Here is a 22,992-nt window from a genome sequence, read left to right on the forward strand (position 1 = left end):
CTGTGTGTAATCAAGTCTCCGTATAAATGCACCTGCACTGTGATAGTCTCAGAGGTCCGTTTAAAGCACAGAGAGCATCATGAAGAACAAGGAAGACACCGGGCAGGTCCGAGATACTGTTGTGGAGAAGTTTAAAGCCGGATTTGGATACAAAAAGATTTCCCAAGCTTTAAACATCCCAAGGAGCACTGTGCAAGCAATAATATTGAAATGGAAGGAGTATCAGACCACTGCAAATCTACGAAGACCTGGCCGTCCCTCTAAACTTTCAGCTCATACAAGGAGAAGACTGATCAGAGATGCAGCCAAGAGGCCCATGATCACTCTGGATGAACTGCAGAGATCTACAGCTGAGGTGGGAGACTCTGTCCATAGGACAACAATCAGTCGTATACTGCACAAATCTGGCCTTTATGGAAGAGTGGCAAGAAGAAAGCCATTTCTTAAAGATATCCATAAAAAGTGTCATTTAAAGTTTGCCACAAGCCACCTGGGAGACACACCAAACATGTGGAAGAAGGTGCTCTGGTCAGATGAAACCAAAATCGAACTTTTTGGCAACAATGCAAAACGTTATGTTTGGCGTAAACGCAACACAGCTCATCACCCTGAACACACCATCCCCACTGTCAAACATGGTGGTGGCAGCATCATGGTTTGGGCCTGCTTTTCTTCAGCAAGGACAGGGAAGATGGCTAAAATTGATGGGAAGATGGGTGGAGCCAAATACAGGACCATTCTGGAAGAAAACCTGATGGAGTCTGCAAAAGACCTGAGACTGGGACGGAGATTTGTCTTCCAACAAGACAATGATCCAAAACATAAAGCAAAATCTACAATGGAATGGTTCACAAATAAACATATCCATGTGTTAGAATGGCCAAGTCAAAGTCCAGACCAGAATCCAATCCAGAACCTGTGGAAAGAACGCTCTCCATCCAACCTCACTGAGCTTGAGCTGTTTTGCAAGGAGGAATGGGCAAAACTTTCAGTCTCTCGATGTGCAAAACTGATAGAGACATACCCCAAGCGACTTACAGCTGTAATCGCAGCAAAAGGTGGCGCTACAAAGTATTAACTTAAGGGGGCTGAATAATTTTGCACGCCCAATTTTTCAGTTTTTTATTTGTTAACAAAGTTTGAAATATCCAATAATTTTCGTTCCACTTCATAATTGTGTCCCACTTGTTGTTCATTCTTCAAAAAAATTACAGTTTTATATCTTTATGTTTGAAGCCTGAAATGTGGCAAAAGGTCGAAAGGTTCAAGGGGGCTGAATACTTTCGCAAGGCACTGTATATATATAATGTATATAATTTCCCAGTGTCAGAAAGTTTTCATTAAAACATCCAAAAGAATGAGAATGGCATGGCATTATTATATTAGAAGCAGAGAATGACACTCGACTAGATATATTTGAGCCGCTTCTCAATGTATAACTGTGAAACATGTACGGGCTGCCGGCAATAAACCAGAGCAAAGAGAGGTGTCTAAGTACATTAAAAATGGGCTGCATTATCGGCTGGGTGACCTCCCTGTGGCAGGTTACATTGTCTATAAACACACACGCGGCTTCATTAAAACTCTCAAGTGCTTTTAGCGGGGTGATAAAACTGCTTTTTAGCTGGAGTAGTGTAGCATGACAAGCGCGCGGCAAATTACACTGAAGTGCCATGGCAGTACAATGGCTGAGATACACAATAAACAAGAGATGGGATGATTGGATGATGTACTGTGCAGCAGCCAAACACCCCCAATGTTAACCAGTTGTTGCAGCAACTCGTTACACTTCAAGGGTCACTTCATACCGCATGTCCTTCTTATGCTGACCTTCTCTCTGGAGTTTGTCTCTCTTTATATTTTCAGAATATTATCCTTGAAGCAGCGGGTAGAGAAATATTTTATTTCTGGGAGACAAGACAGGAAACATAGAACAAGTTATTTTTTTTATGGTACTGACAGAATTTGTCTCAGGGCACATTTGTTGTGTTCACTAAATCGTAAAAGTGCGATGTGGTCAAAATTTTAAAAAAATAAATAAAAAATAAAGGGCATGTAAACCTCAGATCTATTTTTCAGTATGTTTGCCATCATGTCTCACTGAATAAGCAATGAAGAGGTCTATTTATAAAACATTTGTTGGACGAATGTCAAACAGATACATGCATGCCAAATACATTTTGGCTGTAATTTCTCTAATGCGGTAATCCCTATGATCATCAGCTCCATCTAGTGGCCAAAACTGTGTATATTTTCTCATAGAGCTATTTCAGAAAACTATACTACATTTTGGTCACTAGATGGAGCTGATGATCATAGGAATTAATCTACACTTGATCTTAGCCAAAAGGCAGAGAAGCAATAGGAATTAATCTAGTAGAGAAATAAGGGCCACAATTTGTGCAGCATGTACGAAAGTGTGTGACATTTGTCCAGCTAATGTTTTTTAAATAGACCTTTAAGCCCCTGTCTTGCAATTTACAGCCACTTTGCAAGCCTGCTTTGTTGACTTCTCCAGTTGGCCAATGGGCTGTGTCATGGGAGGACTGAGCCAGGGGGCTGGGGAGCAATTGCCCCCCGGGCTGCTCTGATGCCCCATAAAAAGGCTGCACCACTACATGGCCAAAGGATTCCTGGTGAAGGGAAGTATAAAGTCCCCACCGCTGACCTACTAAGTGTGGGATGAAGACAAGGACAGAGCGCAGCCCCCCCCCCCCCCAGCATGGATGGTGTTAACTGTGTCTGAGCATAGGTCAGTTCCATGCCCCACTGGAGACTCCTCCCCTGGCCAGCCCCAACCGAGCTTTTCCAGCTCCCCCCAACCAGCCTCTGCTGGCCAGGCCAGGAACCCAGATTCAGCTGGTGAGTAAAGAGTATCTGGAGGGGGGCTTCAGCATGGAATGGGGGTCAGGAAGAGGCCGGGAAGTGGGAGGGGGGCCGAGTCGCTGCACCATGGGCCTCTGGTTTGTACTTGCCCCCTGGGCTGAAAGTTGCCAGTCAGCCCCTGGGCTGTCTAGCAGTAGGCAGCCCAAGAGAAAACTGAAGGAGTGCATGCAGCTGGATGACAACTCTATTGCTAATTGATATGCAGTGGTTTGATGTCAAGACAATTTTGTTTACCCAAAGAGTAGCCACCCCAGTTTGCCAGTTGTCTGATGATTTGGAAACTTCTTTTTTGTTACCTGCTTGTAATTTATCAACTTTCTGGGTCTTTATTATTTGAGTGTTTGGGCGTGAGATTTTTTTGGTGACACATGCTTACAAAAGTAACGTGGCAACTTTATTGGCCATAATACAAGCCCTTATACTGACTACCTTGAAATGGAAAAATGTCTATACTTACCTATTCTGAGGGTGCTCTGGTCCAGTCAAGTGATTGTCTCCCAATGCCAGCTTCAGAGTAGGAGAGGAACAGCCCCATAGTAAGCCTATGAGTGACCTCATTACCCAGGCTCTGTTGTGAAGGGGTAAGTAGAATTCCTACTTCTGATGGCTAATCTTTAGCCTCCAGTTCAGTCAATTGATCGGCTCCCAATGCCGGCTTCAGGGTAGGAGAGGAACAGCCCCATATTAAGCCTATGAATGACCTCATTGCGCAGGCTCTGTTGTGAAGGGGTAAGTAGAATTCCTACTTCTAATGCCTAATCTTTAGCCTGTATATTTTTTAAAACAGTGGAAATGTGGTATAGCAAGCATGTGAAAAACTAAAGGACATACTAAAAACAGAACTCCAATATCATTAAAAAATTGTAGAGCGCAAACCAAAGAAGCCGCTGGTGATCTGATGGAATGGAAATGATTCCATTTCCCCAGTTAAAGCAGACACAGCCAGGCACACAATATTTTCTCCACTCTTCCACTGGCTTGAATAGAACAGCCTAGGTGTGTATTTTTGTTGTTTTATTGGAACATTGAACTTGGATGGGGTACCCAAGGAAGCATGGGATACCCAAACTGGTGAACTGAACTATTTTAGAACTCCTTCTCTATCTTGCTGAGCTGCACAAAATGTCCCACAGAATCCCTAATGCTGACAGGTAACTAATACTTTTTTCCCTAAAGACCAAAAAAAAAACAAAATTGTACATAGTAACTAACTTCCAGCACCGGGGTCATCTACAAGGCCATAGAATCATAGGTTGCTTCCTTCTGATTTCCACTCGGCACTCTCCAGTGGGGGAAACAAAGACTCGCACCACCATAGAACAGTTGGACACCTTTCTCCCAACTTCTTCCTGGCACTCTCGAGTGAGCTTCTCCAGACCCAAACAGACTCCAGGACTAGGCTTTGTGAGCAGGCCCCCCAGCCAAATCCTCAGCTGGGACCTCAATGTCATCTAGATCAGGGGTCTCCAAACCTTCTAATCAAAGGTCTGGACTGTGACCATTGGGAGTAGAAAGGTCCCGACGTCAGTGGGAAAAAATAATGCCTAGTCATTTTTTTTTTTTAAAGGAATTTGTGGTCCATCGTTGGTGTCTCTGTGAAAGATGTGCCCTTCATTGGTGTCATTTGGCCCCATTGTTAGTGTCATTGGGAGAAATTGTACTCCATCATTGATGTAATTGGCAGGAATTGGGCCCCATCATTGGTGTCATTAGGAGGAATTCTGCCCCCTTATTGGTGTCATTGGAGTATAATTATGCCCCCATGTTGGTATCAGTGGATGAAATAAAGCCCCAAGGGCCGATATAAGCAAGCAAAAGGCTGCAGTTTGGAGACCACTGATCTAGATGGCATCCTCAGTAATCCTGCCCCAGGGGCAGAGTCACTGAATAGGAGTCTCCTCCTGCAGGACTGGACCCAGAAACTGAACTCTCTCGCCCTGCCTCAGACCTTAGGTATTTATGGGTTTTCTTCCAGGCCCCTATTGGGCATATGTTCCGAGATTGGGCTGGAGTCTCATAAATATTTAGGCTGCCCACTCTTTTCTTCCTCCTACTATAATTCTAGAATCTTCTACAATACAGGGAGAAGCAATCAGAGCAGCAGCCTGCAAGACACCTAGCAGGCCAGAATAATCAATCCCTGCTTCTCTGACTACAGAGGAGCTAGACTAAATTTACCTGACAGCTTGCACTAATCTAAGAGGATACTTCGTAATGAAAAATTGTCATGAAAAGATAACATATAAAAAAGCTTTGTCTGCAAAAATCATCCTTAATTCAAAGCTGCCCCTGCAGTACTTTTCCCCCAACACTAGGTGTCCTTTTTGGTTAAATGACAGCAAGCATCCCACTTCCTTTGAGTCCTGGCTGTCGGAGACCCCCCAAGCCTGTGACTGGACAGAAAAGAGAGAAGCACTTGACATGTGCAGAACAGAAAAATGTGTTTTGTTTTGGTTAAATTTGTTATGTTTACTAATTTCATATTATTGTTTTGTTTCAGAATTTGTTGTACGTTTAATTTTATTTATTCATTTTCTAAAGAATTAAAAATTTTCAGAACAATTCAGGTCCGGTTCACACTTATGCGATGTGGGAAGGCTGCGAATCCGCAGCCTGTTCCCGCATCGCACACGCACCCCCGGCAGTTCACACTGCCATATGCGATACGCTGGGGGTGTCAATGTAATCTTAACGACACCCCCAGTTTGATCGCATATCGCAGTGCGATCGTGAAGTTCGCACAGGATCGGATCGCAAAAGTGCGAACCGCTGTGCGATCCAATCCTGATGCGGCTTCCAAAAAGGGTCCTGTGCGTGTTTGCTGCGGCTGCGGTGCGAATTTAGCCATACAAAGTGTATGGCTAAACTCGCACAGCACAGCCGATCGCATGTAATGAAGGAGCAGTGCGCTCCGACATTACATGCGAACCCCGCACTCGCATAAGTGTGAACCGGGGCTCAAATTTCGTGTGAAGAATAGCTGGTTGTTAATGAGCAGGCTGGGATGCTAAGGACCCCCCAAAATCCATACCAGACCCTTATCTGAGTATCCAGCCTGGCAGGCCAGGAAAGGGGGAAGATGAGCGACCCCCCCCCTCCTCCTGAACCATACCAGGCCACATGACCTCAACATGGGGGGATGCATTGTTGACGGTCAGTCAGTGACATTACAAAGAGGTGGGGGTCACCTGCTGACGTCATCTGGTGACTCCGCCCCTTAGCTATTTAAGAACTTTCAGAAAGAGGAGCAGGCAGTCCGCTGGAGCTTTCGATGAGGCCGGAGGTTTTTTGTGATTGACAATGGATCTACTTCAGGAGGCAATTTTATTTTTATTTTTTAATAAATGAATTGTCAAAAACCTGTGTCTTTATTCACATTTTACACTTTTTTGGTGAAGAGGTAGGGGTACCCTCTACACATTCACATGGGGGGGGAGCAGGATCCTTGTTAAAGGAGGCTTTCATATTCTGATTATCCCCCTGACCACAGTCCCCTACAACCCCTGGCCAGGGTTGTGGGGAAGAGGCCCTTATCCCCATCAACATAGGGACAAGGTGCTTTGGGGTGGGAGGGCAGAGCCCCCCCCCCATTTTAATGGCATGTGACCTGGCATGGTTCAGGAGCCCCCCCTCCTTTCCTGGCTGGCCTGCTGGGCTGCATGCACGGATAGGGGTCTGGCATGGATTTTGGGGGGCAGGCTGTTTTTTTTTTAATTTCAGCATGGGGTTCCCCCTAGAATCCATACAAGACCCAAATGGTTTTTCTGCCTTTTCTATTGCCGGCATTCTTTTGTGTAAATTTCAGCTTTCAGCGGGGAAGCCTGCTGAAAGCTGACGTGTCATTGGTTGTTAGGGACGCAGCGGCCGGCTTCCCGGCCCGCTTCCTTAAGTGATTGTAATTTTTTTTTTAAATAACAAACATGTAATATTTACCTGCTCTGTGCAAGGGTTTTGCACAGAGCAGCCCTGATCCTCCTTTTTTGGGGTGCCCTGGCGGCGCTCCTGGCTCCTTCTCTTCATTGGGTGCCCCCACAGAGAGACGCTTTCCATGGAGGCACCCATGCAGGCATACTCACACGAGTCCCGCTGCTGCGTCCATTGACACAGACAGCAGGAATCGCCCCCCCCCCCCGCTCCTTTGTCACTGGATTTGATTGACAGCAGCGGGAGCCAATGCTATCAATCTATCCAATGAGGATCTGAGATAGAGACTGGAGCCGTTGTGCTCGTGCTTGTTGCTGGAACATTCGGGTTCAGGTAGGAATAATGGGGGGTCTGGGGGGCAGTTTCAACCAAGAAGGTTTTTCTATGCATTAAGGTGAAAAAACTTGAGACTTTACAACTCCTTTAACAATCAGCTATTCTTTATAAAGAAATCTAATTGGTCGATCCAAATTGGAATGGTTCCAAAAATGCTGAATTAATTAGAAAACGAATTTCAACTAAATTCGTTACTATTTTTTTCGGAGATTCAGATACATCTGAATCTTGAAATAACCAAAAATGTGTCCAAATATACATTCAGACCGAAACGAAGAAGAAGCAGTGCAGTCTCTTTATCCCCCTGCTCTCTCCTTCTTTCAGCATGCTCCTTGTCAGCAAGTTGAACTGATTGGTTCCTTGTGCTGGCTTCTCTATCCCCCAATTCACCTCTGTCGTACAAGGTTTGCAAAAGGCTGGTGCTAAGTGAAATTCAGAAACTTACACTTCTTTCATATGAAAAACATTCAATAGTCTAATGATTAGAGAGCTGCGTTATATTGTGTCTTTTATGTATTATGACAAAACGATTGAAAAAACATAAAAGATGTGCTCGCGGGATATACAGCATATTCTCCCGCATATCCAATATTCTTAGTCAAGAATGAATGATTTTTCTTAATGCTTGTTTTGAAATTCTACAACGCCGTTGATTTGCAAATGTCAGATGAAGTCACTGTGTCGCGTTACTTATGATAATCTCTAAAACAAAACCACATTAAAAAGTCCTACAAGGTATACAAAACTTTCCCCTTTGATCAGGTAGAGGAAACTAATTCCACCAATCTTAAATATACTATAAACACCAAACTTAAGATTGATACAAGCTCAACCTCCCTCTCTATATTGTTTAATTATAAAAGAATTTTAAGGGTACTTTAAGAGCCGGTTCACACTACCGCGACCAGAAAGTCGCCCCGTGACTTGAAGAGACTTGTTTAGAGACTTGGAAGAGACTTGTGAAGAGACTTGTGCACTACTTTGAAGAGACAGGCGACTTTGTCTGTGGGGAATGCCTGGCTAATCTCTTTCTTCTTCCTGGAAAGTCTGATAACAAGTCGTGTCAATTAAGATAAGGAGGCAACTCCCATTGAAGTATATGGGACAGTCGGATCACAGGTCGCCTCGAAGTAGTACAGGACCCTTTTCTGAAGTCGGAGCAACTTCAGTAGTGCCAATTAAGACTGCACTGATTGATTAACATTGCTTTTGTTATGTCAAGCGACCTGGGGCAACACAAGTTGCCTCACAAGTCGCGCTAGTGTGAATGGGCTCTTAGTGTACATGAAAAAAAAAAAAACATGTAAATACACATGTGCTGCTGACTCCCATCTATGTATATAAAAATGAATCCTTAATTGAAGATATATAAATCCAACGTACAACAAATGACGCCACATTAAAAAAAAGAAAAAAAATCCTGAATCACCTGCCCCATATTGGCATCCATTATATGCACCTTTATACACGGAACAAAATTATAAACTCAACATGTTAGTTTTTGCCCCCATTTTTCATGAGCTGAACTCAAAGGTCTAAGACTTTTCTACACAAAAGGCCTATTTCTCTCAAATATTGTTCACAAATCTGTCTAAATCTGTGTTAGTGAGCACTTCTCCTTTGCCGAAATAATCCATCCACCTCACAGGTGTGGCATAGCAAGATGCTGATTAGACAGCATGATTATTGCACAGGTGTGCCTTAGGCAGGCCCCATTAGAGGGCACTCTAAAATGTGCAGTTTTATCACACAGCACAATGTCACAGATGTCACTAGTTTTGAGGGAGTGTGCAATTGGCATGCTGACTGCAGGAATGTCCACCAGAGCTGTTGCCCGTGAATTGAATGTTCATTTCCCTACCATAAGCCGTCTTTGAAGGCGTTTCAGAGAATTTAGCAGTAGATCCAACCGGCCTCACAACCGCAGACCACGTGTAACCACACCAGCCCAGGACCTCCACATCCAGCATCTTCACCTCCAAGATTGTGTAAGACCAGCCACCCGGACAGCTGCTGCAACAATTAGTTGGCATAACTAAAGACTTTCCGCATAAACTGTCAGAAACCGTCTCAGGGAGGCTCATCTGCTCGTTGTCCTCATCGGGGTCTCCACCTGACTGCAGTTCATCGTCGTAACCAACTTTAGTGGGCAAATGCTCACATTCCATGTCGCCTGGCACTTTGGAGAGGTGTTCTCTTCACAGATGAATCCCAGTTTTCTTAGATCATTTCAGATTCAGCTCATAAAAAATGGGGGCAAAAACAAGTGTTGCGTTTATAATCTTGTTCTATATATATACAGTATATATATATATATATATATATATATATATATATATATATATATATATATATATATAAGATTATATACTTATGTTTCATATGTGTAGTATACCCCAACCACATGTCTAACCCAATAGGTGTTTATGAGATGTAGTGAAAGGAAGAACACCCATATAGCGCTTAATGAGATTTATACCAGGTCCTCTATGGATGAATGCAAAATAGGGGAAGTAAAATTCTGTGCATTTTTTTACAAGTCCATTCCTAATGTGTATATATACTAGTGATCGACCAATATAATTTTTTCATTTTATTTTGGTCATCGCATATCGGTATAGGCCGATATTTTTGTACATTTAAAAAATTATTATTATTTTTTTTTTTACTTGACAGGTACTCTTGTGAAGGGATCTGGGGGTCTAAAAGACCCCAAACCCCTCCTCTGCACTTAAAAGCATTTAAAACGCCAAGTTTTTTTTAATCTGGCGCCGAGTACCTGGAAGTGATGTCATGACATCACTTCCAGGTTTTTGCACGGAGAACCAATCAGAGTCGAATGCGGCTTTGATCGGGTCTTCTCTTCGGAGGCCGTGCAGGCTGGTTGCCTGGGTCTCCCGGTGGGGCGAGCGGCATCAGTTGTCATTACAAGTCAGCTAACCGTCGGCTATGGACACCGGTACCGAGGTGATGCCTCTAGCTTCAGGTATCACTCCGGTACAACACTTTCCCGAAATATCAGAAATATCGGTCACCTTGGTGGCCAATTACGATATTTCGGGGAAAGTGCATATCGGCCCTCGATATATCGGCTTTGCTGATAATCGGTCGATCTCTAATATATACAGATCCTCTTACTAATTTAGGGATTGTTATTCAAATAAAGTAGAGTGGATTCACAAATGAAACTTCCCAGTCATTTCTTGAAAGAAGTAAGTGGTTTTTGGGAAGACCATGATGTTTCCAATGGAATTCATGACTCTGTCTTTGAATCCAGAGAAAGCAGGCTATATAGCACCGGATTAAATGTATTAACATTCGTGGTCTAGAGGAGGCTTACTCATAACATGACAAATGTCCTCTCCAAATTTATGGTATTCAAACTCTTCCCTCCCTCACACGGTTGTATATACACTGAACAGTCCCATTCTTATGAAGATATCCTCAGTCTGAAAACAAATCTCCCCTGTGTGTGTGTGTGTGTGTGTGTGTGTATAGGCATGTGCCCTTATAGGGAAAGCGGAGACAACCTTTACATAGGAACACTGGTCAGCAATTTTATATGCTTCTCATACTCCTCTGGCCTTTCATAGGCTAAAAAACAGCTTTAGACTGGGATATGTCTCAATCCACATTTCAATCCTCTTTTCGTGAAAAAAAACATTTCCTCCACTTCTGACAAGCATTCATATATTGGCAAAACTCCATAGAATCATCTGGTACTTATCTTCTCGGTGTTGCCCCTTGTGGTCATTGCTTCAGCGATTGCCATCCAATTTGCCTTTTTTATTTTCTCATATGCTAGTAGTATCAAAAACAGCCATAGGAGCAGATGAATAGGGCGCCTGACCGGTTTTGCCGAGTAAGCCAGCTGCTTCAGAGGCTATTTAGTGCTCCCAGTCACACTTCCTGTTTATATGGGGCCAAAAATGTCCGAAACTGGGCCACTGCGCATGCGTGATGCGTCATCACATAGCGACTCAGTGCCCATTAGTATATGCAGGCACAACGACGTTATAGACATCCGCCCTCTAAAGATGGCCAAAAATTAGGCCATTTCACATGCGCGGAACGTCATGACGCAACACCCATTAGAGTACATAGATAGCGGCATCATAAACGACCACACACTAAAGGTGGGCAAACATTGGGCTATTGCGCATGTGCAGTGCATCACTCCATTGCGACACAATGCCCAACATAATATACGAAGTGCAGCAACAATATACGCCCCTTTTCCACAGGGAGTAGACAGGGAGAAAGCCGCCATAATGATTTCATTCACTAGACATCCCCTAGATGTCTCAAGAAATACAACTCCTTCAATAAATTACTCATATAGAATGAAACAGCACAAAGGATGAATTATTATCTACAAACAGACTAGGAGGCAGCTCCTAATGTCAAAATTACATTGTAAATCAATATTATATATACCCTACTCCTTTCCTCTGAGTTAGGAAAAAAAACACACACAAATATATATATATATATATACACACACACAATTATTTAAGGGAGAAATGGAGAAAAACTCCGATTGTCATTGAGACCAGGGGGCTTGGTTGCCTCCAGTTCCCAAATCCATCTAGTCTCATGCTGCAGGACCATGCAGTCATAATCACCCCCTCTTTTATTTTTAGGAACGACTTCAATAACCCACATACTTAGACATGGACTTGGATCCCTATTATGTTGCAAACATTATGTTGCAATACATGACGTGCAATAGGTGCTTTGAGATGGTATGTTTCAATATCATAGATATGGTCCTGTAAACATTACCGAACCGTTCAAATGGTCCTACCAATGTAGAAGGACCCACAGGTGCACACCATGACATAAATGACACCCATTGAGTTACACGTCACCTTCTGATTGTACCTGAGGGTCCTTCCCATCGGCAAGACTAATCTATCACCTTCAACCATTTAAGAACAATAATTGCATATGCCATATCTCCGCATTCCCACATTTCTATGTTGTATGGGGGGTTTCCACTCTATGTCGCTATGGACCAAAAGGTCTTTCAGGGAACTGGCCTTTCTATACACAATTTTGGGAGAGCTAGAAATAAATCTATTTATCATTGTATCTTTCGTTAATAGGGACCAATGCTTACCGCATATTTCTTTGACCCTAGTCCCCGATTCAGTGTGTTCCTATGATAATCCCTTCCCCTTACGGCGTCACCATAATTATGGCAATCATAATCACACTGGAGTAAAAGGTTAGCCCGTCACATTTACATTCTTCTCTACGCTGTCCGCGTCACGTGTGCACGGTTCACGCTCGTATCTTGGCATGCACGCTCCGTCGGATTGATTAATCGCTTTTCATAGCCAGTCAATAAATTCGACACAGACCCCTGAAACCAAACTCAAAGCGCCCATTCATCATCCGCCGCCGAAAGAGGAAGAAACTTTATTTGCTTTGCCTCTCTTTTTGATAAACGAGCAGCAAACTCAATTTATAGATCCAGCACACGCTACCAGATGGGGCCGCCAGCCCAATATATTAAAAATGTAAACCGTTTTCTATCTCTGGCGACCTCTCCGCGGCTACGTCTCCATTCTTTTTAAGGAAACCTAATTCATAATTTAATTTATCGGAGGCCAATTGGAACCTGGCGGCTGTTCCAAAAGTCAACACAACAGTCGTTCCCAAATTCATTATCTCTCGTAAGGTTGCTGGTCAGTTCATTACATCATATTTTTTTTTTTGGGAAATGGATACTACGCCTTTGGAAATGCGTTCCTAAAATCTCTGATCTGTTTTAAGTCAAAACTTAACCCTTTGTCTACCAAGGTATGTTTATAAATGGCAAGATATTCATATTTACAGCTGGCTAAGGACTTTAACTGCTTCAATACTGTGCACTTTTACCCCCTTCCTGCCCAGGCCAATTTTCAGCTTTCAGCACTGTCACATTTTGAATGATAATTGCACGGTCATGCAACGCTGTACCCAAAGTAAATATTTATCGTTTTTTCACACAAATAGAACTTTTTTTTGGTGTTATTTAATCACCGCTGGTTTTTTTTATTTTTTTGCTAGAAAACAAAAAAAGACAGAAAATGATGAAAAACAAAAAGGTTTGTAAATAAACGGAAAATTTATATCAATACTTACCGTAATTTTCCTTTCCTGATAGAACTCCATGGCAGCACACGTATGGGTAGGCTCCGCCTCCTCTCCTACCCTATAGGACCCCACTCCCATAAATTTTTGCTCCAAGCCAGGAGCCGTGTTCCATATATAGACTACTCCAGCAGATGGGAGGGAACTCCTGCTGCCATGGAGTTCTATCAGGAAAGGAAAATTACGGTAAGTATTGATATAAATTTTCCGTTTTCCTGACAGACTCCATGGCAGCACACGTATGGGAAATAACTAGCCATACACACCCGGGTGGGCAACTGCTGGTCAAACAGAAATAGGTTTAATTTGCACCGTCAACAGACAAAATCTTTAAACCAAAATCAACTGAGGATAAAGAAGCAGGTTCAACACAATAGTGTGACATGAAAGTGTTAATTGAGGACCATGAGGCCGCTCTGCAAATGACATCTGGTGCAACATGAAGGGAAGCCGCCCAAGACGTAGAAATCCCTCTGGTGGAATGAGCCGTCACCACTTCCGGAGGAGCCAGTCCCTTGGCTCTATATGCCCACTGGATGGTCTGAACTATCCAGCTAGAAATTGTTCTGGAAGAAGCCCTCTTGCCTCTGTTCTTTCCATAAAAGAGAACAAATAGATAGTCTGACTTGCGAAAGGAAGCTGTGAACTTCAAGTATGTTTGAAGGACTTCGCCCACATCCAACGGATGGGTACTCTGGTCATCTTGAGACTTGAATGTAGGTAAAACAATCTCTTGGTTGACATGAAAAACTGAATTTACCTTCGGATTGGACCCTAGCATAGGGACCAGGACAACCCGATCAGGAAAAAATGTCAGAAAAGGTTCTTTGCAACCTAGGTCACTAATTTCAGAGACACGTTTAGCCGATGTGATGGCTACTAAAAAGGCCGTCTTCATAGACAGATTCTTAAGGAAGAAGGAATCTCCATGTTCCAAAACTGATGTTGAGAGAAACTCAAGGACTAGTGGAAGGTCCCATTTGGGGAACCTGGGTTTCCTGGGAGGTCTCATTCTTGACGCACCTCTGAAAAACTGCCGGACCAGAGGATGTTTTGCCCATGAGGTCCCCGTGAAGGCAGAGATTGCTGAGATCTGTACTCTGAGAGAGCCAACAGCCAGAGATAGGTCTAAGCCTGTCTGGAGGAACCCCAGAATGTGATGGATCTTAGGATTAGTGATGAAATCGGACTCATTAGACATGTAATCCTCAAACTTAGACCAGATCCTCTCGTAGACTTTGTTGGTGCCCGGTCTCCTGGCACTCATCATTGTGGACATTGCCGCACTTGGACAGCCAAGAGCTTTTAGTCTTTCCCTCTCAAGGACCATGCCATGAGATGTAACTGCGCTGGGCATGGATGCAGCACTGGACCCTGAGATAGAAGGTCCGACCTGAATGGCAGGGGAACAGGATCCCGAAAGCTCAGTTGGAGCAGCAGAGGAAACCAGGGTCTCCTTGGCCAAAACGGAAGAATTGCTATGATTTCTACCCTCTCTCTCCTGAGTCTCTGCAGGAACTTGAATATCACTGGGACCGGGGGAAAAGCATATGCTTTGTGGAACTTCCAGTGGTCCGTCAGAGCATCTACCCCGTAGGCTTGGGGGTAACGCCATCTCGAGTAGAATTTCGTCAGTTTGGCATTGTTTGGAGAGGCAAACAGGTCTACTTCCGGAAGAATCCCCAGAGAGATGACCCACTTGAAGGTTTCTGGATGAAGAGACCATTCGTTGTTGTCTAGATTGGTTCTTGACAGAAAATCTGCCTGAACGTTCTGGACTCCTGGAAGATAAGCAGCTGATAGATTGGCAAGATTCCGTTGGGCCCATGCCATGATCGGTTTCACTTCTTCCAGAAGGGAGGAACTGCGGGTGCCCCCTTGCCTCTTGATATATGCGACTGCCGTCGTATTGTCTAGCCGTAGAAGGACCGAGGACCCTTTCACCAAGTGACGGAAAGCCATGATGGCACGAAAAGCTGCCCGAAGCTCCAGGACATTTGAGACCAACCCGAGGGTGGGAAAGTCCCACCTGCCCTGGGCCACCTCTGACAGGCAGTGCGCACCCCAGCCCGTCTGGCTGGCATCCGATGTCACAACGATCCAAGGAACGGGAACGATCGAATGACAATTCAGGAGATTTTCCCGTTGTAGCCACCAAGACAGACTCGCCCTCATAGAGGATGTTATCCGTACAGGAGTGTCTGGATTCCCAGAGCTCCATTGGCGGAGGAAACCGATTTGAAAGGGCCTCATCCTCCACTGTGCCCACTTGACCATGGGGGCCGTGGAGACCATGGTCCCTATTATTTTCAGACACTGTGATGCCCGAAGATAAGGAGTTGACATTGCCGGTTGTATTCTGCTGCGGATCACCGGAATCTTCTCCACTGGAAGAGAGATGGTGCCTCTGGAGGTGTTGAAGAGTGCCCCCAGGAAGATCAAGGATTTTGACGGATCCAGATGGCTTTTCTCCAGATTCAAGAGCCACCCGAATTCTTGAAGGGTGGAGATTACCTGAGATCTGTGTTGCAGAATCTGTGCTTGGTCTTGAGAAAGAAGAAGCAGATCGTCTAAGTAGTGAAACAGTCGGATCCCTTTCGATCTGATCAGAGCTACAATAGCCAGTAAGACCTTTGAAAAGACTCGAGGTGAGGTGGTAAGCCCGAAAGGGAGACAGGTAAACTGGAGATGCACTTGACCCACGGCAAAGCGAAGAAACTTTTGTAGTTCTGCTGCCACTGGGACATGGAAATAGGCATCTTTTAGATCTATGGAGATCATCCAATCTTCTGGTTGCACCACTTGGCGGATAGTGAAGAGTGTCTCCATCCTGAACCTCTCTTTCTTTATGAAAGAGTTCAGATGAGTCAGGTCTATGACCGGTCTCCAAGAACCGTTTTTCTTTAGCACCATGAATAGAGGTGAATAAAGGCCTTGAAACCTTTCTTCGGCCGGAACTGGGATGACAGCACCTTGAGAGATCAGGGAATCTACGTATGACAGAAGAATTGACTTCTTTTCTTCCACGCGAGGTAGAGCCGTAGGGATGAACCGCAAAATTGGAGTTTCTTCGAAAGACCAAACGTGACCATGAGACACAGTCTTGACGGTCCACTGGTCCGTAATCAAGGCTGCCCAAACGTGCGCAAACTGACGTAGACGAGCGCCTACTCGCAACGCTTGAGCAGGCCTGATATCAAAAAGACTTTGTGGTCTCCTGACCACTAGAAGGTGTTCCCTTGTTGAACTTCTGACCTGTAGGTTGAGATCTTTTCCAATTCTTTCTGAACTCACGTCCAGGCCTGTAAGATCGAGCTTCTCTGGATCGATCCGAACTTGGTTTGTGCTGAAATCTTCTGCGGTCAAACAAACGGCGATCCTGAGGGAGGAAACCTGATTTACCACCAGTGGCACGGGTAATGGCACTGTCCAGCTTGTTGCCAAAAAGGGACGCACCCTCAAACGGAATCCTGCACCAGGCTTGTTTGGAAGCAGGATCGGCCAGCCAGGGACGTAACCATAAAGCACGTTTGGCCGTGACAGAAGAGAGCATGACCCGCGCCACCAGGCGAATGATATCAATGGAAGCCTCTCCCAAAAAGGCCGTTGCTAACCTTAGTTCATACACAGCCGAGCTTCTGGCTGCTTCTTCTGAGACACCTTTCAGTGTGGTCTCCACGTTATCTACCCAAGCCTCCATAGCTTTGGATGTGGCTGCAAGGGCTAGGGCTGGCTTGCAGGTCATACCAGCTAACAGATAGATCTTTTTGAGATCCGTATCAATTCGTCTATCCAGACCATCTTTAAATGAGACGGAATCTTCCAAAGGTAGGGTAACGTGTTTGACTAGCCTCATCAAGGCTGCGTCTATTGTAGGTGCAGAATCAAGATGCTTCACCTTGTCGGTCTTAAAAGGATATAACCTGGAAAATTTGGACGATAAGGAATTCTTTCTTTCAACTCCATGCCATTCGTCTGTAATGATTTCCCCCAGCTCATTCAGAAAAGGGAAATGATCCCGTTCTTTCTTGAGATGTTTAAAGTATTTCTTCTGTTTTGCTGGGGAGTCTGCTGGCTCTTCCCATTTTAACGCCTCTTTTACCGCTCTTACTAGCGGAGAGATCATGGCAAAATCAAAACCTGAACTTTGGTCTTCTAGGTCATCCTCACTTTCAGAGGAATCCGAGAAGCGACTCGGCTGGGAAGTGCCTGGCTCTACGTCTTCCCTCTGAGGGAGAACTGGAGTATCGGTTGTATGCCCAGACAGCCGGTTGGAATCCCAATCCCTTAAGGATTCTTGCACGATCCGCCTGACCAGGGTTTCCACTGGTGGATCTGGGACTTGTTTTTCCTTGATTGCCCGAGAATAGCAGGCATCACACAAGGATCTATCCTCAGGGACTACAGCCCTACAACCCCAGCAAGATTTGTGTGCGGGGCGGTCAGCATGTCGGGAAGACCGGCTTGGACAATCATCATGGCGCCTAGACCTAGACCTGGATCTATGGTGCCTGGATTTGGATGATGCATGGTGATGGCCTGAAGGTGATCTATCTTTTGATCCCGATGCAGGACGTTGGTCAGACCTAAAAGGGCTGAAAATAAAGGAAAGAAAAGCTCAGGCTACAGTAAGCCAGCTGGCAGACAAGCGAGAGTTAAAAGCTAAAGCTCACCTGTTGCGCAGGGACTGGCCACCGGGGGGCGGTGAGGCATCCATTGCAAATCACAGCGAGATAACCTGCAATAGGAAGGATGTAAGAACTCAATCTTACCTTCCCATAGCCGCCTTTCCCCTCCCCCATTCAAGCAGGACTGACCCAGCACAGGACTTACCAAACACAGGCAGAGACACAGCGTGGGGAGGCCGCCGCAAAAGCCCACAGACATCCCAAGAATGACAGCTCCATCAGCTGTTTAAATTTCCCGGGAGCCGTAAAGCCACGCCCCCCCCGACGCCACCGCGTCATGGAGGACCGGAAGTGGCGTGCGCACATGCGCAGACCACTTAGGAACCAAGCCTCGCAATGAACACCCAACTGGGAATCAGGAGGCAGGGGGAGGAGCCGAGAGCGACGGCCTGGAACGCAGGAGCGCTCCAGCCGCCATACTAACCAGGAAGCAAAACGATATAAAGTATAAAGTAAGCAATACATTACCACCAATACCGACAGAAGGACCTGGAACGCTCCTCAACCGGAGACTAGCGTGTGCGTCAGGGCATAAGGGCCTCCCGCTAGTAGCAAGGACGTCTGGCCAAGCGATGCAGCCCACCTCTCATTCAGGATTTATGGCATCTTCCGGCATCATTTCAAATTGCCCGGGTCCACCCAGTAGTACTGAGATTGCTGGACTAAGGTAGAAAGGCATCATCCAGGAAAGCCACACGCCACCAGGTATGTAAGAAAACGCATCCTATAAGGTAAGACTTCTCTTGCGGAAGGAGGACAAAAAAGGAACACGGCTCCTGGCTTGGAGCAAAAATTTATGGGAGTGGGGTCCTATAGGGTAGGAGAGGAGGCGGAGCCTACCCATACGTGTGCTGCCATGGAGTCTGTCAGGAAAGTAATTTTTCTCCTTTACTGATGTGCATTGATGAGGCGGCATTGATGTGCACTGAAAGGCTGCACTGATGGACACTGATGAGTTGGCACTGATGAGGCAGAACTGATTAGGTGCCACTGATGAGGAGGCACTAATATGTCACACAGATGGGCATTGATAGGCCGCACAGATGGGTGGCACTTATGGGCGGCACTGATGAAGGGCACTGATGAAGGGCACTGATGGGCCCCCCACATAATTTGCGCTCATTGCAGTTCCTTCTCTTTAGGTTTTTATATGGGGCCTGGTCAAACTGAACCCATACAGGTACCTATTTTATAGACCTAAGGCTCAGGAAGGGCTAGGGATGCCGATTATCACTTATTACCACAAAGCAACTCAGACAGTTCCTCTTGCTCAACTGTTTGCAGGAAAGGCCGCACCTCTCTGGACCTTTGGGCTCCATTCACAGCTGAGCCTATAATTTTCAGGCATTTTTGTGGGGCATTTTTCAGGCGTCTTTTTGGGCGTTTTTTTCTAGTATTTTTTGCAGGTGTTTTGGAGGCAGGCATTGACATCTAACAAAAAGGCTTGTAATCTGCCAAAAAAGAAGCTCATGTGCTTTTTTGAGCTTCAGGCATTTTGCTTCAGGTGAAAAAACACTCATATGTGAACAGAGGCATTGAAATGAATGGGATTTTGCTTGTTGGGTATTTTGAGACTTCAGAGATAAGCGTTTTACGAGCTGAAAAACGCTCAAGTGTGAACGGGGCCTTATTGATGTAGTAAACGCTGACCCAGTCCCACTCTCTTCTTTAACAGTGCAAACAAATGCCCACTGTCCTCACCTGTAACTGGTCTTTGCAGTAAGGAGCACATGGAAGGGCAAGGCATGCAAAACATAAAAAAGTTTTCTAAAGTTGTTACATTACGGAAAGGAACGGAATAATGCCTCCATAAGTCTCAGGGGTTTGTGTGGCACCAAAGTCCCTTTCCCAGTTGGAAAAGTAAAATGGAGTACGTGAGATAGAGTTCTTTAGTATGGAGGGGTATAATAAAAAGATGAGGCCTTAGGTTATGGGGGACGTTCGATATCTGGTTTCAAATACCGCCATGGTCGTGGACCAGTCATGGTTTTTTGTCAGGGATTTCAACAGATGATGAATTTGGAGGTAATGGAATTTCCCAGAATCTGCAATGTCCTTAAGGTAGTGGAATATTGCATGTGCTTCCACTGTGGAGGCTCACAAAATTTAGAGTTAGAACTACAGATACTGGGGTGCCGTGAAATGGCCCTGCAGCTTACGCATGTATTTGCAAATGTATGCAAACTAAACCCCTGTTTTTCCCGCATACTGTTAGACAGAATAATTTGGTTGGTTGCAAGCTGGTCGGTAAGTTGAGCTGGGAATTTCTTTGGTTTTGTTTTCCACTCTCTTCTTTACCCTGGCTCCCCCCTCAACTACGCCCTAAACCCTGTCCTGTCCCATACCCTTGCGGTATGGGACTCTATAAAATTCTCTGCCCATTTGATATCACCGCACTTCCCTTTTCCTAAATATTCAACTGTCATTTATTTCCCCCAGGTTTAGAGAGTTCCAGGAGATACCACTGTTGGCACAGCAAGGTCCTAACCCGGTTCAGTCTTTTTTGTCCTCTTGGAGTATCGTCACCTTTCAATACCTCAAGGACACTCCAGATTCTGGGAAATTCCACTACCTCCAAATTCATCATCTGTTGGAATCCCTGACAAAAAACCATGACGGGTCAACGATTGCGACGGCTTTTGAAACCTGATGTCGGACGTCCCCCATAACCTAAGGTCTTCTCTTTATTATACAGTACTCCTCCATACTAAACAAGTCTAACTCACGTACTCCATTTTACTGCTCCAACTTGGAAATGGACTTTGGTGCCACACAAACCTTTGAGACCTGGAAAAAAATGTGGGAGGCATTATTCCGTTCCTCCCGTAATGAAACAACTTTAGAAAACTCCTTCAAAGTCTTGTCCCGGTTGTACTTTACTCCGGCTAAAATTGCTCAATGCCTCCCTACTTACCCTTCTAAATACTTCAGGGGAAGCTCAGACCTAGGAGACATGAAGCATATATGGTGGACATGCCCTAAGGTTAAGCGACTGTGGATAAGGGTGTATAACATGGTCACTTCGGTGTTACACATGTATTTAGTAAAAGACCCACGTGAGTCGCTACTACACAAACTGATAGAAGGCGCTACCAAGCGAGAGCGCCCTCTTGTGACCCATATTTTCTCGGCCACGAAGCAGGCGATTGCAAAAGCCAGGAAGACGCAGATTCCCAATTTCGATGAAGTGAAAAGTTGGGTGCACGGTACCCTGGTGAATGATAAACTGACGGCGATATTAACTGACACCCATGATCAATTCTTACGTACCTTGCAGCCCTGGCTAGATTACTTACCATCAACGCAACCAGCGCCTATGCGCTTCCTGGAACTGTAATCTAATACGTTAATATACCCATAATGAGCCATTGGGGCAGAGATGGCCTCCTCCCCTTCCTCTGTCTGATCTACGTTTTCAGGAGTTTGCTGATCTGTAATAAGGAGGCACCACTGAGTGTACACAGTAAGTTAAATGGCAGTAAATAACTGAAACCTGGGGCTCTCTGTTCTGCAAACAGAGACTTCAAACATAACTCCACTTACAGTGCCTTGCGAAAGTATTCGGCCCCCTTGAACTTTGCGACCTTTTGCCACATTTCAGGCTTCAAACATAAAGATATAAAACTGTAATTTTTTGTGAAGAATCAACAACAAGTGGGACACAATCATGAAGTGGAACAAAATTTATTGGATATTTCAAACTTTGTTAACAAATAAAAAACTGAAAAATTGGGCGTGCATAATTATTCAGCCCCTTTACTTTCAGTGCAGCAAACTCTCTCCAGAAGTTCAGTGAGGATCTCTGAATGATCCAATGTTGACCTAAATGACTAATGATGATAAATAGAATCCACCTGTGTGTAATCAAGTCTCCGTATAAATGCACCTGCACTGTGATAGTCCCAGAGGTCCGTTTAAAGCGCAGAGAGCATCATGAAGAACAAGGAACACACCAGGCAGGTCCGAGATACTGTTGTGGAGAAGTTTAAAGCCGGATTTGGATACAAAAAGATTTCCTAAGCTTTAAACATCCCAAGGAGCACTGTGCAAGTGATAATATTGAAATGGAAGGAGTATCAGACCACTGCAAATCTACGAAGACCTGGCCGTCCCTCTAAACTTTCAGCTCATACAAGGAGAAGACTGATCAGAGATGCAGCCAAGAGGCCCATGATCACTCTGGATGAACTGCAGAGATCTACAGCTGAGGTGGGAGACTCTGTCCATAGGACAACAATCAGTCGTATACTGCACAAATCTGGCCTTTATGGAAGAGTGGCAAGAAGAAAGCCATTTCTTAAAGATATCCATAAAAAGTGTCGTTTAAAGTTTGCCACAAGCCACCTGGGAGACACACCAAACATGTGGAAGAAGGTGCTCTGGTCAGATGAAACCAAAATCAAACTTTTTGGCAACAATGCAAAACGTTATGTTTGGTGTAAATGCAACACAGCTCATCACCCTGAACACACCATCCCCACTGTCAAACATGGTGGTGGCAGCATCATGGTTTGGGCCTGCTTTTCTTCAGCAGGGACAGGGAAGATGGTTAAAATTGATGGGAAGATGGATGAAGCCAAATACAGGACCATTCTGGAAGAAAACCTGATGGAGTCTGCAAAAGACCTGAGACTGGGACGGAGATTTGTCTTCCAACAAGACAATGATCCAAAACATAAAGCAAAATCTAGAATGGCATGGTTCACAAATAAACATATCCAGGTGTTAGAATGGCCAAGCCAAAATCCAGACCTGAATCCAATCGAGAATCTGTGGAAAGAACTGAAAACTGCTGTTCCCAAACGCTCTCCATCCAACCTCACTGAGCTCGAGCTGTTTTGCAAGGAGGAATGGGCAAAAATGTCAGTCTCTTGATGTGCAAAACTGATAGAGACATACCCCAAGCGACTTACAGCTGTAATCGCAGCAAAAGGTGGCTTTACAAAGTATTAACTTAAGGGGGCTGAATAATTTTATATCTTTATGTTTGAAGCTTGAAATGTGGCAAAAGTTCGAA

At 44.9% G+C, this 22,992-nt stretch overlaps 1 protein-coding gene across 7 annotated transcripts in view; it reads right to left on the reverse strand.

Annotated features, from left to right (window-relative positions):
• SORCS1 (sortilin related VPS10 domain containing receptor 1) overlaps positions 1 to 22,992 on the reverse strand; it is a 1,084,285-nt gene that overhangs the window by 464,853 nt on the left and 596,440 nt on the right. The window lies entirely within an intron of this gene.

This window comes from Pelophylax lessonae, assembly GCF_965119305.1.
Source record: "Pelophylax lessonae genome assembly, chromosome: 9".
Taxonomy (NCBI): Eukaryota; Metazoa; Chordata; class Amphibia; order Anura; family Ranidae; genus Pelophylax; species Pelophylax lessonae.